This window comes from Colobus angolensis, unplaced genomic scaffold (assembly GCF_000951035.1).
Source record: "Colobus angolensis palliatus isolate OR3802 unplaced genomic scaffold, Cang.pa_1.0 Scaffold136, whole genome shotgun sequence".
Classification (NCBI taxonomy): domain Eukaryota; kingdom Metazoa; phylum Chordata; class Mammalia; order Primates; family Cercopithecidae; genus Colobus; species Colobus angolensis.
Genome location: NW_012114444.1, coordinates 1,540,389 through 1,555,826, shown reverse-complemented (window position 1 = coordinate 1,555,826; position 15,438 = coordinate 1,540,389). Strand labels below are relative to the sequence as shown.

The 15,438-nt window shown below is 57.6% G+C and overlaps 1 protein-coding gene across 1 annotated transcript in view; it reads left to right on the top strand.

Annotated features, from left to right (window-relative positions):
* DNAJC5 (DnaJ (Hsp40) homolog, subfamily C, member 5) overlaps positions 1-15,438 on the top strand; it is a 1,035,873-nt gene that overhangs the window by 19,620 nt on the left and 1,000,815 nt on the right. The gene's annotated exons all lie outside the window — the stretch shown is intronic.

The following is a 15,438-nucleotide window of genomic DNA, read 5'->3' as shown; positions in this document are numbered from 1 at the left end:
GATGATGGCACTGGCACCACTGTGGCGATGATGGCACTGGCACCACTGTGGCGATGATGGCACTGGCACCACTGTGGCGATGATGGCACTGGCACTACTGTGGCGACGATGCTGCGTCTTCCCATCTGGGAACAAGGCATCTTGCCATTGATTTAGGTCTTGAATTCTTCTCTTCAGTGGCTTGTGGTTTCAGAATACGGCTCCTCCACAAAGTTTGAGATTTTTCTACTTGTCCCACTTGTCCTTGCTGCCTCTTCTCTTGTGTCGTTTGGGATTAACAGGCCTTTCACATGACTCTGCTCACCGTCACTACCTGCTTGTTAGACATTCCCCTTTGCTTTACTTCTTTCTTTCTTTTTTAATTTTTATTATTTTTGAGACAGAGTTTTGCTCTGTCACTCAGGCTGGATTGCAGTGGTGCAATCTCAGCTCACTGCAACCTCTGCCTCCTGGGTTAAAGCGATTCTCCTGCCTCAGGCTCCCGAGTAGCTGGGTTTACAGGCGTGAGCCATCATGCCCGGCTAATTTTTGTATTTTTAGTAGAGACAGGGTTTCGCCATGTTGTCCAGGCTGGTCTCGAACTCCCCATCTCAGGTGATCTAACCGCCTCGGCCTCCCAAAGTGCTGGGATTACAGGCGTGAGCCACCGCGCCCGGCCCTTTGGCTTACATCTTAGTGGCCATCCTCGTCAGTAGGTAGACTTCTGGCACGAGCTTCCAGAGCATCGAGGCATAGCTCTAAAGAGCACTGTGTGTTCGTAACAGTGTATAAGATTCGCTCACCGCCCACCCGCTCGCCGCCCACCCACTCACCCGCTCACCCACTCCCGCGCCACCCGCTCGCCACTTACCCGCCCGCCCACCTGCCTGCTTGCCCTTTGTGCTATCGTTGCTAGATGTTTTACTAAATCCACATGTTATAAACCCCACAGTGTATTATGAATACGTTTGCTTTAACAGGTGATTATCTTTCAAAATTTCAAAAGTAATAAAAACAGCAATTTTTTTTAAAGAGACAGCTCTCACCATGTTGCCTACACTGAACTCCTGGGCTCGAGTGATCCTCCCACCTTGGCCTCCCAAAGTGCTGGGATTACAGGTGTGAGCCACGGTGCCCAGCCAGTAAAACAGCGTTTTGGTCTCCACATATTTTCCCTATCTAGCCGCTTTCTTCGTCTGTGTAGACCCATCTGGTGTCATTTTCCTTCTGCCTGAATAACTTTGAGGTTTCTTATACTGCATGTCTGCTGGTGGTAAATTCTCTCAGCCTTTTGTTGAAACAAATCTTTATTTGCCTACATTTGTGAGGATATTTTTCCTGACGTAGTTTTAGCTTGACAGGTATTCTCTTCTTTCAGTCTTTCAAACGTGCCAATATGCCGTCCGTCTCCCAGCTCATGACGTTTCACAAGATGTCGGCTGTAAGTCCTGTCTCTCTCTGTGTTACATGCCTGTTTCCTTTGACTGCTTTTAAGATTTTTCTCTGTCACTTTTTTTCTACAGTTTTATTACAGTGGCCTTGCCGTGGTTTCTTTCTGTTTATTCTGCTTGGAGTTCATTGAGCTTGTCTGGATTTTTGTCCAGTTGAGAAAGTTTATTAAAATTTTTTTCTTGAACCCTCCACCACATTAGCTTTCTGCAGCATATTGTTGATTTTTTTTTTTTTTTAAGACAGAGTTCTGCTCTGTCTCCCAAGCTGGGATGCAGTGGTGTGATCTCAGCTCACTGCAGCCTTCACCTTCTGGGTTCAAGTGATTCTCCTGCCTCAGCCTCTTGAGTGGCTGGGGCTACAGGGACTGCCACTATGCCTGGCTAATTTTTTTGTATTTTTAGTAGAGATGGGGTTTTGCCATGTTGGCCAGCCTGATCTCGAACTCCTGACCTCAACTGATCTGCCCACCTTGGCCTCCCAAAATGCTGGGATTAGAGGCATGAGGTGCACGCCCGGCCATTGGTCTTCTGGTCTTTTTCCTCACTGGGCTTCATTTTGAATATCTGCTATGTCTTCAAATTCCTTAAACAATGTAATTTGATGTTATTCTCGTCTATCGTGTTTTCATTTCTGACGTATTTTTCTGAAATTGCATTTAGGCCCCTAAAGATCGTTCATTGCACCCTTCACCACGTTTGTTTTCTTCTATGTCCTTGAAAATGTGGGGGCCTTCACCACGTTTGTTTTCTTCTGTGTCCTTGAAAATGTGGGGGCCTAGTTGTAACTGCGGCTTTAATGTCCTCGTCTGCCAATGCCATCGCCGCTGTCGTCTCTGGGTCTGTTTCTGTTGATTCTTCTTTCTCCTGATCCCGGGTCCCCCTTCGTTGCATCCTTGGTAATTTTTGACTGCACGCGGCCTCCTGAATGTTACATTGTTGGGTGCTAGGTTTTGTTGTAAACCTTTAGAGAGTGTTGGGCTTAGTCCTGGTGTGCAATGAAGCTGCTGGGAACCCGATGACCCTTTCCAGGCTGGCCTTGGGTGCTGGCAGGCCAGAAGCAGGTTATCTCAGTGCCATAGCAGCTCCCTTTGGAGGGCTCTCCCCGGTGACGCTCCCTCCTGGTGGGGATGCAGCTTATTCCTGGCCTGCGTGAGTTCTAGGTGCCGTCCCCATTGTGTTCTCCAGGGCTGGGCTTTCTCCCTTCTTGCAGTCTCACCCCAGGCACGTGCAAGTTGGCACCTGTCTAAGGCTTTCAGGGAGCCCTCTGTGGACCTCGGGGCTACCTCTCTGTGCAGCCCTCTGTCTCTGGTCCTCTGTGCTGTGGCTGTGCCTTCTGTCTCCTCAGTTCAGAGAGATGTCTGGGTTCTGTTCACAGCCCCCTCTGAGTTGCAGCATGGGAGGTGTCTTCAGGTGGTGAGCTGGGCAAGTGTGGGTGCCCCTCACTTGCTGTCTTAGGGGTCATGGTCCTGCACCCCAGTCCCCAAGTCTGAAGGCTGCTGTCCACGTGTGTGGACACAGTTTCTAGCTGTTTATGGGGTAAGAGCCCCTTTCCTAGACGGGCGCCGGACTCTGGCTGTGTCTGTCCCTGTTCTCTCCACTGGCCGGGGACCATGAGAGGCTCTGCTGGGGCCGGTGACGTTTATTGAGCAGTGGAGAGGACCGGCTCTGTCATGCCTCAGCTCTGTGCAAGCACTCAGCGGCCTCCTTCCCTCCTGTCCTATAGACGGGTACCTGGGCCTGGAGAGCACTGCAGGCTGCCAGGTCACTCAGCCCTCTGAGGCAGAACCTGAGTTTGTGCTGCCGTCTGTCTGTCTGCAGAGCTTGGGAACTGGTGTGTGAAGTGGGGTGTCCAGAGTCCTGGGCGGTGGGTGCTGCACTCTCCTACGTGTGGAAGACCTCGGGGCACCAAGCATGGGGCTCCCTCATGTCCACCTGGGCCCGGACCATCCCCCACCCCATCACTGAGTGCAGAGTCTCCCTCTGGGTTCCCGGATGGTCCAGACGACGTGGGTGCAGGTGATGGGTCCCTCTGCAGTGCGGACGGCTCCAGACGACGTGGGTGCAGGTGGGGAGGAGTGAGGGGAGCACGGAGCAGGGCCATGCTTTCTGAGCCCTGACTGGACACAGCACTGGACAGGGCGGAGACCTGGATGTTGAGCGGGGTCTCACCTGCTTCCCCTTCCACACATCCCAAGCTGCACAGGAGGCTGGCCCGGTCCCGAGGGCCCCCAGAAGCTGCCCCGGCCGTGTTGCTGTCTGGCAGGGCGTCCTGGCTGCAGCAGGGGGCCTGTGCGGCCTGCGGTGTCTGAGACGGTGTGAATGCCCCGAGAAGCCCAAGGACACAGAGACCACGCTGGGAGCAGAGTCAATGTGTCTATTACTGATTTTCTCCACATGGCTCCCACGTTATTGCACACATGATTTTGTACTTGGCTGAGATTAAATATTAATACATTGAAAATTAAAAAAGAGTTTTCAGCCCTTTAAACAATTGCTTATGGCACAATTAAAAGGCAAATGAATGATGTTTTTTAGGAGCAAGTTTGTTGACCTGAGTCTTCTTTGTGAGGGCTGGAGCTGAGGGGAGGCCCCTCGAGGGGGCGTGGGGAGGGAAGCCATGTGGCACGGCCGCTGTGCAGTGGGCAGGCATCTGCTGTTTATCGAGGCAAGATGAGGGGGCGGGCTGCCCTGGTGCCCCTGCTCTAGAACCGCAAATACCAGGCGCAGCCCTTGACGAGAGACCCTAGCCCATCCACCATTTCAATGTAAACCAGGTTTTCCATGCATCTCCCTTGCGGCTGCAGGGGATGGGGGAGGTCGATCAGCAGACAGCGAGCCGGGTGGGTGGGTGGGGTGTGGGCCGTGGCCGCGTGCAGGACGCTCCCCTCTCCCTGGTGAATGGACCGTCACCTCTGCTTCCTGGAGCCGGCTCCTCGTGTCTGACTTTCTCGTGCTGTGACCTATACGGTCAGGACTACACGGCCTTTCCTCTGAGCTGGGGTTCAGTCACTTGCAACTGAAGGATCCTGACTGAGCCCAACTAAAGTAGGAAAAGGGCCTCTGGAGTTTTCAGTTATAGGAACCGAGGACTGCTTCAGGCACAGTGGGGTCCAGGTGCCACTGTTGGCACAAAGCCTGGGTCTCCTTCTGTCCCTCAGCTGTGGTGTGTCCTGGGCTGACTTGACTCTGAGGCAGTGGAACCCTCAGAGTGGCAGGAGCTGCTGGCAGCCCCAGAGGAAAACAAGCACCTCTTCCCTCCAGCATCTGATCTCTCTTGGCCTGGAAATTCCGTCCCAAGGCTCCTTCCCCAGTCTCAGTCATGGTGGTTTGAGTGGCTGATCAGAATCTCCCGCGCCACCCACAGGAGACCCAGCTGGGTCCGGCTGGTCAATGCCAAGCCCTGGACCTGCGTGGTGGCGCCCCCGAAGGCTGCTCAGAGCCAGCTCTGTCTGTTGGTTCCCCTCTTCCCCCTTCACACCCTTTAGATGCTTCCTGCAAGTCTGGCAGGAGGCGCAGCCTGGCCCAGGGAAGGTTTGCAGGGTGAAGAGTCACTTAATCCGGGGTAGTTCCAGGAGGGCTTCCTGGAGGGGGCTGCATTTGGGTGGTGTCCTGAGGGAGCAGACGTTGTCTTTCCAGGGGACCAGGTCCCATGTAGAGGCTGTGAACTGCCCACACACTCTTCACCCTATGCCTCTCCTTTCTGTCCCCTGCCACTCCCTGGACCAGAGCTGGGCAGATTCTTCCTGAGCACCTGGTCCAACCCGGCTGAGGCCGGACATTGGCGTGGTTAACTTGGGGCTGCATGGGGGGCTCCTGCCATCTCAGAATCCCCAGCGTGGACCCCTTCCCTGCCTGCCTCCTTCACTCCTTGTTGCCTGCTCTGAAGGGAGGGATTTGGGCTTAGCATGTCCACTGATGCCACTTCTTTTAATCATCAATACGGTCGGCATCTGCCAGCCTTTCCCACAGTGACTGGCCTCTCCTTGGGCCACTGTAGGCAGAGTGATGGGGTCAACTTGACAATTGCTTTCGCTGTCAATCCAAGTTCTGCTTAATTAGGAGGAACGGCAGCACGGCTGAGAAAATGAGGGTGTGTGTGTTTGAGCATATGTGAGGACTTCCAATCTGAAACAGATGCGCCTGCAGCCTTGGAGCCTGGGAGGTTGTGCAGCCTCAGGCCCCTGACCCGGCCCCACCTCCCACAGCCCCGGGGTCTTGTGGTCGCCCACCACGGTGGTACCACCTCGCGGTGATAGCACAGTACACGGGCTTCTCAGAGCCAGAGTTTTGAAATTAGGCAGATTTGAGTGATTTTTAAGAACGGGGTGGGAGATCAGAACTATTTCACATTTTCCAAATATGGCGAGGCTCTAGAGTGACGTGAAAATTAGATGGTACAGCATAGCAATGTCAGTTATGTGAACAGCCGCCACCCTCATGCGGGCAAAAGCAGCTGATGGGAAGGACTGGATCTGTAGCTGCCACTTTGCTGCTGCCTGGCAGGGGCGGGGGTGGCCGCCCAGTCCACTCTGCAGGGCAGGAGCTGGGTTCCGCGAGCTCCTGGCTCCCACGCCACTGGACACTGACCAGCCCATGTCGAGGTGGATCTGAGGTATGGCGGACAGAGGGCTGGAGCCTCTGGGCCTCCTGTGGGAGGCAAACCCTCACTTCTCCGTAGCTGGAAGATCAGCAAGCGAGAGGTTTTACGAGGCTGTCAACAAGATTTCATCTTTGTTCTGATGCCGTGGTGCCTGCGTGATAATTTAAAACCGCTGAGCCCAACATGCTCACGGGCCAGGCCTCATTGTGAAGGCACAAGGCTCTGTCGCTTAATCACACACCGTGACTGGGAAGCTCTGATGGGATGAAGCTTCCCTTCTCCCTTATTCCTCTCAGAGGGGGCCTGTGAGGCCAAGAGCTTCACAATCCTGCTGCCTTGGGGACATCGTTACGGCTCCTGGTCTCTGCACCTCCGCTGTGAAGGGCTCCCTGGGAGAGCCGTCCACCCCTGACTGGTCCACCCCTGACTGGTCCACCCCTGACTGGGCACTGGGAGCCTTGGGACCACCCTACTCCAGCTGTGTCTGCTCAGGGTGAACCCTGAGTGTTTGTGCTGTGACTGGGAACCCGGGTGTTGGCAGGTGACGTGGTTCCGGCCGCAGCTTCCCATGGTCCTTGGGAAGGTGGCTTCGGGGACGGTGTGTTGTAAACTGTCAGCGTCACCCCTGAGAAGGGCTCCGAAGCAGAAGGACGGGGGTGTCTGTCTCCAGGACCCAGATTGTGCTATCGGGAAGGGTTGAGCGAGGGTGGGGAGGGTCTCCTAGGGGGACACCAGAGCCCAGCCGGAAGGTGAGCAGAGCCTTCGCCGTGGGCGAGTTCTGTTCTGGCTGAGCAGTTTCTCTGCGGCCCAAGGGACCTGCATTGGTTTTCTGGGTTGGGTTCGGGGCAGAGAGGGGGAGTGATGGGGCTGTGGGGGGTGGAGGTGGGACTTCGTTTCACTTAGTTTTGTACCCTCCACGATGTTCTTTCCCATCAAGGACGGGAACACACCACCCACAAAATGACCTTGGAGAGATTTTTGTTATTTTTTAGATAGAAAAAACAAAAAAAACCAAAAAAACCCCAAGTAACCATTTGAGCTATTTTGATGGTGGAGGCAGCGAATCCTGGGGAAAGCCAGACTCCTAAGCCCCAGACACCCCTGCCTGCTGAATTAGGTCCCTGCCCAGCGCTGGGATGGTCATGGGCTCTGGGATCCTGCGGGATTTGGAGGAAGCAGCTGTGCTATGTCCAGGCTGACTCTGCCCACGCCCGGGCGCATGATGCTGACTTCACACTCAAGATTCACACTGAAGACTTCACACTGAAGATCACAGGATTTAAGCTGTCAGCGTGGGACAGGCATCTGCTTGAAGGATGATTGCGCCAACAAAGCCACCTCCCTGAGCCATGCTTGAGGCGAGGCTCCTCCTGCCTCTGAGCAAATGCTGGCTGCCCAGCCCGGGAGCTTCCGGAAGCTGTTTGCTTCCTGTGTGCAGGAGGAAATGTGTGTCAGCAGCCATGTGTGGGCCGCTGTCTCCTGCTGTACCCGGCCTTCCTCACGGCGAGAGCTCTGTGCTCTGTGGGCTCTGGAAGGACGTTCCGGGCCTGGTGGGTCTTGAGAGTGTTGGGCAGCGGCTGCCCTGGGGGAAGGACCCTCACCAGGCTGGCCCGGGGCAGAAGCGGGAAGGATACGGCTCAGCTGCCGCACAGCTCTGTGTGCCAAGTCCCTGCAGGGACCCTGGAAGCTGAGAGGGGCGGCTGGGTGGCCACGCAGCGTGGTGGGAGGTGAGGGGCCTGAGGAACACGTGAGGTGCCGCGTTCCCCGGGCAGCATCGCTCACATGCAGGGAGGCTCACTCGTGCTCACTCAACACGGCCGTGTCAAGGCAGTGGAGGACTCGTAGCACTGACACGCGGCCTGCGGCGAGAAGGATGGTGGGGTCCTGAGACCACCCAACACAGGGCCGCAGACTGGGGGCTTCAACAACAGAAGTTCAGTCTCGCTATGCTGGAGCCGGAAGGGGGAGACCCGGGTGCTGGAGGTTTGCTGCGACCCTGGTGTTGCTTGGCTCGAGAAAGCATCACTTGGCCTCTGTCTTCATCTTCCCCTCACCTTCACATGCCTCTCCCGTGCGTGTCTGTGTCCACGTTTCCCCTAAGGGCACAGTCACATTGAATTAGGGCCCCCCCTGCTCTAGCCTGACCTTGTCTTAACTAATGACCTCTGCAGTGACCTTCTTCCCAAATAAGGTCACATCTCAGGCACCGAGATGAGGCCTTTGACGCTGGAATTCTTAAGAGACTCAATTCAACCCCTAGGGGGAAGCCTGAGCCGAGATGTCGTGGACGGGCTGGAGCTCTGTCCCCTGGGCCTCTCTCCTGCCTGGTGCCTCCATTTAAGGAGCAGCTTGAAGGAGCTGAGACCTCCAGGCCGAAACCCCGCCTTGGGCATTGAGCACTCCTGTCTCGGACACAGGCTTCCCCTCTGCTGCCGCCTCCCTCCCTGACCTCAGCGTGCTTCCCTGCGCTGAGCCTCCTTCCTTCCCCAGCGCCGTGGAACCCTGCGCGGCTGGGGCAGCTCAGACAGCCGAGTGCAGGCGGTGGCAGCTCCCGGGGGCTGGTGTCTTGGGTGGGGGCTGGTGTCTTGGGTGGGGCCTGGCATCTGAGGCCTGCAGATCAGCCCTGCTAGCCCTGCCCCACGCCCAGGCTGCCCCCTTGCCTGGTTGGGGGCTGGTGGAGCAGGGAGCCTGGCGGGCTTCACTCTGGGCCTACCAGGAAGGTGGCACTAGGTTAACCTTTATGCCCCCGACCCCTTCCGTATGGAGGGGCAGGACCAGCTCAGAATTCTTTTGTTTTTTTTTTGAGACAGAGTCTCACTCTGTCTCCCAGGCTGGAGTCAGTGGCGCGATCTCGGCTCACTGCAAGCTCCGCCTCCCGGGTTTATGCCATTCTCCTGCCTCAGCCTCCCGAGTAGCTGGGACTACAGGCGCCCACCACCATGCCCGGCTAGTTTTTGGTATTTTTTAGTAGAGACGGGGTTTCACAGTGTTAGCCAGGATGCCAGCTCAGAATTTTTACAGTACCATGCAAAATAAGAACACTGGGCTTCTTGCTCGAAAATGAAGAATTCTAGGACAGCAGTGGTGGAGCATGAAGCCTTCTGAGCGCAGGCGCGGGGACACCAGGGACGCTGGCCGGGGGCGAGGATGGGGCGTTACCGAGGAACGGGTTTCCTCCTCCAGACTTGTTCTGGCGATCACACCTGTGGAATCTTTTAAAATACAGAACAGAAAAAAATGCCAGCCCCCCGCAGCCTGATCACGAGAAAGCCAGGATCTCAGGGCACCTGCTGGCTGACCTTCGCTGAGCTAGAATTCACACACTGCTCACGCTCCCATCTCGAAGGGGTGTTCCACAGCCTTCAGCACATTCACAATGTCGCATAACCATTGCCACGAATTCCAGAACATTCCACCACCCCAAAAGGAGCCCGTCAGAGTCTCCTCGCTGTCCCTGCCAGCCTCTTGCTGTCCCTGTGGACTTGCTAGTTCTGGACACTTCATGGAGACAGAATTGTTGCAATACTGGGCCTTGTGATATGGACTACGGCCCTCTGAGCGGTCTTGACCTGTTCACCTAAAACCAGACGCTGAAATTAACCAGGCCCACCTCTCCAGGCCAGGGCAGGTGAATTCCAGGGGACCCATACCTTGCCTGCACCAGGAGAGTAAGTGGTTTATTAATAGGGTAACTTATGCGGGCGACTGTGCACTGGGACGGACCAGCATCTATCGTGGCTTCCCTGTAAGACAGAAGGGCCGAGGCTGTGGAGAGCTGGGCTGGCTCTTTTGTGTTTCCTGATTTCACGATGTCTGTTGTGTGCTTAGGCTCGTCCTCTCCAGGGTCCCAGCCGTCCTCGCCCTGTTCCCTGTGAAGAGTGAAGAACCAAAGTGGGGTGGGGAGGGGGCTGGTGGAGAGAGGGCTGGTGGGGAGGCAGCTGGTGGGGAGGGGGCTGGTGAAGCAACATCAAGTGCTGGCCTGGCCGCGGCAAGTCAAGTCGAACTGATCCAGGGCCTTCCTTCTGTGGCTGCATCAGGTTCACAATTAGCGGAGGGCACTGGCGGTGGAGGAGGGCATTAGCCATGCCTGCTCTCGGGCTCTGCCTGCCAGAGTGCCCTCATGGGGCACGAAATTAAGGCTCAGCCTTTCCTGACAGCAGATTTTCCATTTTTCTTCTCCTTCCTCCTCTCTTGGCAACAAAGTCCTTCGCTGGGCAGGGGCTGGGCAGTGGGGTCTCCACTCTGATCCACTTCCTGCCTCCCGCCCATGTCCTGGAAACCCCAGCCCATGACTCTTTTCCTGAGGGGGCCTCCTGCAGCCTCTCCCCAGTGGGTGCTTTGCTCTGGGCACCGCCTTCCCCCCGGGGTGGGTGGGGCAGCGGCTGGGCCTCAGGAGGATGACGTCCAGTGGGGCTCTCTCCGTGGGTGTGGGACTCGGGAAGACGGCGTCCAGTGGGGCTCCCTCCGTGGGTGTGGGACTCGGGAAGATGGCGTCCGGTGGGGCTGCCTCCGTGGGTGTGTGGGAGCCGAGTCCCCTCGCTCCTCTGGGACCGAACACTCCGCTGAGCTCCTCAAACTGTTCCCATGTCGAGTTCTGGGGGAGGGAGTCTGTTCAGAGAGGGTGCAGTCCTTCCTTTTATGAGGCACGCCTGCCATTTAAAGAAGCTCCGCTCTTAAAAAGCACAGGTGGCTTGAGCAGAAGAGCTGCTCCTGCTGGGAGGCGCAGGAGGCTGAGCGGGGCCCGCCCTGCAGGCTCGAGGCCACAGCTGGTGCCATTTCCCATGATGGCTCCAAATGCACCCGAGTCCCCCGGGCCTCCGCGTCTCTGCGTGCGGGTCCCCCGGGCCTCTGCGTCCCTGCGTGCAGGCTCAAGTTTGCCAACGTCCGTGCACGTCTCAGCCTCTCAGCCTGGACTGGACAACTGGGCTTTGGGAATTCATTTAAATTCCACCCCCTACACGCCTTCCCTGGATTCAGGGCGGTGTCCCGTGCATTCGTCACACGTGTGCTGCCATGAAGGTGTGGGGACCCCCCCAAAGGCTTCCTTCCCTGTCCTGCATCCTGCCCACAGGTGGTGCTGCTGGCACTGGGCCTGACCTGGCATTGCCAGTGCTCCCCTGTTTTGAGTTATTGACCAACAGTTCACTGTTGGGCCCCACGGGGAACTGGCCTGAGGCCACTCAAGCAGAGGCGCGATGAGGAAAGATAAATATTTCATGGTCTGGGCCGGTGAAAGAGGAAAATAAATAGCGTATGCCATCCTCAGTGAGGCGCAGGCCTCCCACCCAAGGCAGCGAGTTGCACTTCCAGGCTTGTTCTCTTCGTCCCTCTAAGGCAAGGCTGCAAACTGCCAGGCTGAAGGCTGTGCTGGGAGCAGGCAGGTATCCTGATTCCGCCCGGGTGTGAGGCCTCCCAGCAGGTGAAGCAGGGCCCTGAGATTCACCAAGGGCCCCCATCCGGGCGGTGGAGGCAAAGCCTGGGACTGGGAGAGGCCCTTCAGGGCCCCCTCTGGGAGCCAGACGCAGGCCTGGGGGTGTCAGAGGTGGGAGCGCGCCCAGGCCCCTTGTGTAGCTGGGAGGCTGCTCCAGCCCTGCTCTGGGCTCTGGAGACAGAGGAACGGCGTGGACGTTTCACAAATGGTGCGGACAGTCCCTAGGTCACGCGGGGGGACAAGAGTGGCCACTTTTAGTTAAAAACAGGTGACTCCAGGCCGGGCGCGGTGGCTCACGCCTGTAATCCCAGCACTTTGGGAGGCCGAGACGGGCGGATCACGAGGTCAGGAGATCGAGACCATCCTGGCTAACCCGGTGAAACCCCGTCTCTACTAAAAAATACAAAAAAACTAGCCGGGCGCGGTGGCGGGCGCCTGTAGTCCCAGCTACTCGGGAGGCTGAGGCAGGAGAATGGCATGAACCCGAAAGGCGGAGCTTGCAGTGAGCTGAGATCTGGCCACTGCACTCCAGTTTGGACGACAGAGCGAGACTCTGTCTCAAAAAAAAAAAAAAAAAAAGCCAGGTGACTCCGTCCGAGGACCAGCATGATGCTGTGTTAGGTCCCGTTAGTTCCCGTGGAAAGCTGTTGGCTTTCCCTGGAGAGGACCTGTTCTGTCCACGGCGCTTCCTGAGCTGAGGCTGGTGCCCTCTGCCGGCTCCACCCACTGCCCTGAGAGTGAACGAGAGGGGGTGTGAGCAGGGCGTCCACGCGCTCCCACGGGGGACCTGGGGCTTCCCGATTTTCCTTCAGCGCTGCTTGTGGCGTGTCCTTCCATGAGCAGGACGAGTGTGCCGCTCACGCTTTGGGAAACACGGCCTTGTAGCGGAGCCGCTTCAGCATTGGGGGTGGCAGAGCCCAGTGCCTGCTGGGGCATCGCCAGGCATCGTGGAGCTGGACCTGGAGCCAGGGGTCCCAGCTGCTGCCCCTCAAGGACGCTGTGGCTCAGGAAAGCCCTCCTGTTGCTAACGTGTCACCCGAAGGGCTTGGGGACCTCCACGCAGGATGGGCTTCAAAAGTCAGCTCAGGCAGTGCCCTGGCCTCAGGTGCGCAGGGAGACCACCAGCCTCCCTCATGCCAGCTCTGTGCTGATTGCCTCGTGGTTCCCTGGCAGCCCTTCTAGAATGTTCTAGAATGTTCTGTTCATGTTTCTAAAGCAACCATCAGCCCATCCTCAGTAACACCGTCTCCAGGATGACAGCCAACTTGTAGCAGTAAGAGTCAGTGCTGGGACTAGAGGCACCAGCAACATGGCCAGTGCTGCAGCCGGAGGCGGGCAGGGCTGACCTGTCCAGGGGCCAGCAGGGCTCGGGCAGGAGGTGACTCTGAGTGGAGGGGAGAGGGGGGTGTGGGAGCCTGGGGCTGGGAGGGGAGGGAGGATGCCACTGTGGATGAGGCTGGTTCCCAGCGCCAGAAGCCAGGCCTGGGCCCCTCCAGCTCCACCTGTGCTCACCTGGGCAGGTGGTGCCCCACCCTGAGCCTCTGCTCTCGGGTCCTTAGGGTGGGGGTGCGGTTCATGCCCCGTGGGCTGGATGAAAGAATAAACCCCCACCTAGTGGGCACGTGCAGCGGGAGCCCAGAGTGCTCCAAGGTTCCTTGTGTGACTGCTGCTGACTCTGGGGAGGGATGGGGATGTTGGAGCGGGGCCACCTGGTTTGGCCTGTTGCCCTTGGCAGCAGGAATACAGCTGTCCTGGGGGCTCCTCTGCTACATGGGCACTCAGGGGTGCTGGTCGTTGGGTCCAGGCAGGGTGGGGGCAAGAGTCACTGAGGGGCCCTGGGTTTGCATCTTAGGTGATGCTGCAGACATGAGTGGCCGGGGCGTCCAGAGCTTCCCTGAATAACTGGGCCGTGAAGATGAAGACGTCAGGGCTGCAACCTCCTGGGCCTACCCCAGCCAAGTTTTCAGGACGTCCTTTGCTTCTCGTTCAGGGAAGGAGCAGCCCTACTCCCTCTGACGGGGCTGCCTGGGAGGGTTGGATTTGTTGTTTGTAGGGAAAGACTGGGATGGAGAGTAGGGTGCTGTGGCCCCTCTCGTCCCTTTCTGGTTCCTGAGGATGGGACGGAGAGTAGGGTGCTGTGGCCCCTCTCGTCCCTTTCTGGTTCCTGAGGCTGTCTGCACAGAGCAGGTGGGCACACCCTGGCTGGATTTCATCTGGATCAGAGGAGGGTGAGAGGATGATCTCCTGGTGGGCAGAGCAGAGCCTCCGCTCTGGAGTGTGGAGAAGGATCCACACTTCACTGACCACTGGTGTGTGGTCAGAAGTGGGCACCTCAGGGCCTCAGATCTGGCTTCTGATCCCAGCTCTGTTTCCCTCGGAACCACCCCTCCTTCACCCATCAGGAGCCAGTAGCAGCCCTGGCACAGCTGCCGTGGGATAAAGAAAAGAAGCCGCCCTCAGGAGCTGCCTGCTGAGTGTCCGTGGAACGTGGCGTCTCCCCAGCGCTCAGCGGGTCCTGATGGGCCTCCTTTCCGCCGCCCTCCTCAGAGTGTGGGGAGCTCAACCCCTGACTCGGGGTCCCGGGATATTCAGTTTTGTATGTGATCAGGGGAGGCAGCACCTGACCCACAGAAAGCGCCTGCTACTGGTGGGGTCTCAGATCTGTGCACACCTGTGTCCCAGGCTCCTCACCGTCCAGGTGGCCGCACTGTCCCTGTGCTGCTGGACTTGGGGGCTTGGGTGCACCCAGCCTTGTGCTCCTCGGCCTCCCTGGCATGGGGGAAATGTCCGTCTGCGTGGCAGGGGCAAGGCCGTCTTCAGCGGGGCGACCTGGAGGCCACACGGTCTGCTCAGAAGTACCTGCATGCGGTTTGATGCCCTGCTGCGGCAATCTTGAAATGCTTAGTCATTTTATCTTTGAGTGCTTGCTTTGTAAGTGCAATCTCAGGATGGTGGCATGAGCATGATGGAGGCTGGAGACGGTCAGCGTGCGCGCGCACTGCAGAGCCAGTGGTTCGAGAGGCCACGGCTTTCCCTTGGCTCAGAGCTGGTCCCAAATGCAGAAAGGTGACGTTGCTCTCAGATGCACACACAGCCAAGGACACATCGAAGTCTCCCTGGGACTCCTATGTGAGCTGGCCACCTGCACCGCAGATGAGGATGTGGACGGAGAGAGAAAGACAGGGGACCGTGCCTCCTGCCTTCAGTCCTTCGTGCCCAACAGCAACCAAGAGGGCATCCTGGCAGGGTGTGAATGGCCAGCGGGACCGCCGAGGCCGCGCGGCGTTTCCACCGTGCTGCAGGAACAAGATGCACATGGCGCAGGAGCCGCAGAGCACGCGTGCGGAGGTTTCGGTGGTTCTGCACTGAAGTTAATGTGTGCATGTGTGCCTTTACTTAAGTTTGCATTACTTAGAATGACATTCAATAGCAAATGAAAGACAGCCGGCAAGTCAAAAGAGAGGGAATGCAGAAGGAAGAAGGCTTTGTTTGTGCCTCTGAGGGCGCTTTCCCTCTTGCATTTGCATTTTGCACTGTGCAGATTTGCACCATGCAGCCACCCTGGCCTCCTTGGGTCTGGGGCTCCTTTTCCAGCACCCCCACCCAGTGGCTCTGAGCCCCTCCCCCACATGCCTCCCCCACTTTGATGGTGACAGTTGGGTGTGGAGGAACAAGCGTCAGCGATGGGTGAACTAGCTGTGTTTCACGTGGCCTCCTCACCACTCTGCTGAGCCCCTGGGGCAGGCACATTTCGGCTGCCAACGACTCTAGAATGTTCTCTGGTGTCTCCAGGGGGCTGTGCAGAGCTAGTCCCTCCCAGCGAGGAGCTCTGCTCACGGGTTCACACCCCCTGCCATGTTCTCCAAGATAGGAATGTCTGATGAGAGACAACCCCAGAGAAGAATCAGCCGCTGGGGGTGGGGAAGGTGTTGGACTCTCTTGAAACAAAGGAGGCCCGAGCCTGGGGTCATGGGGCT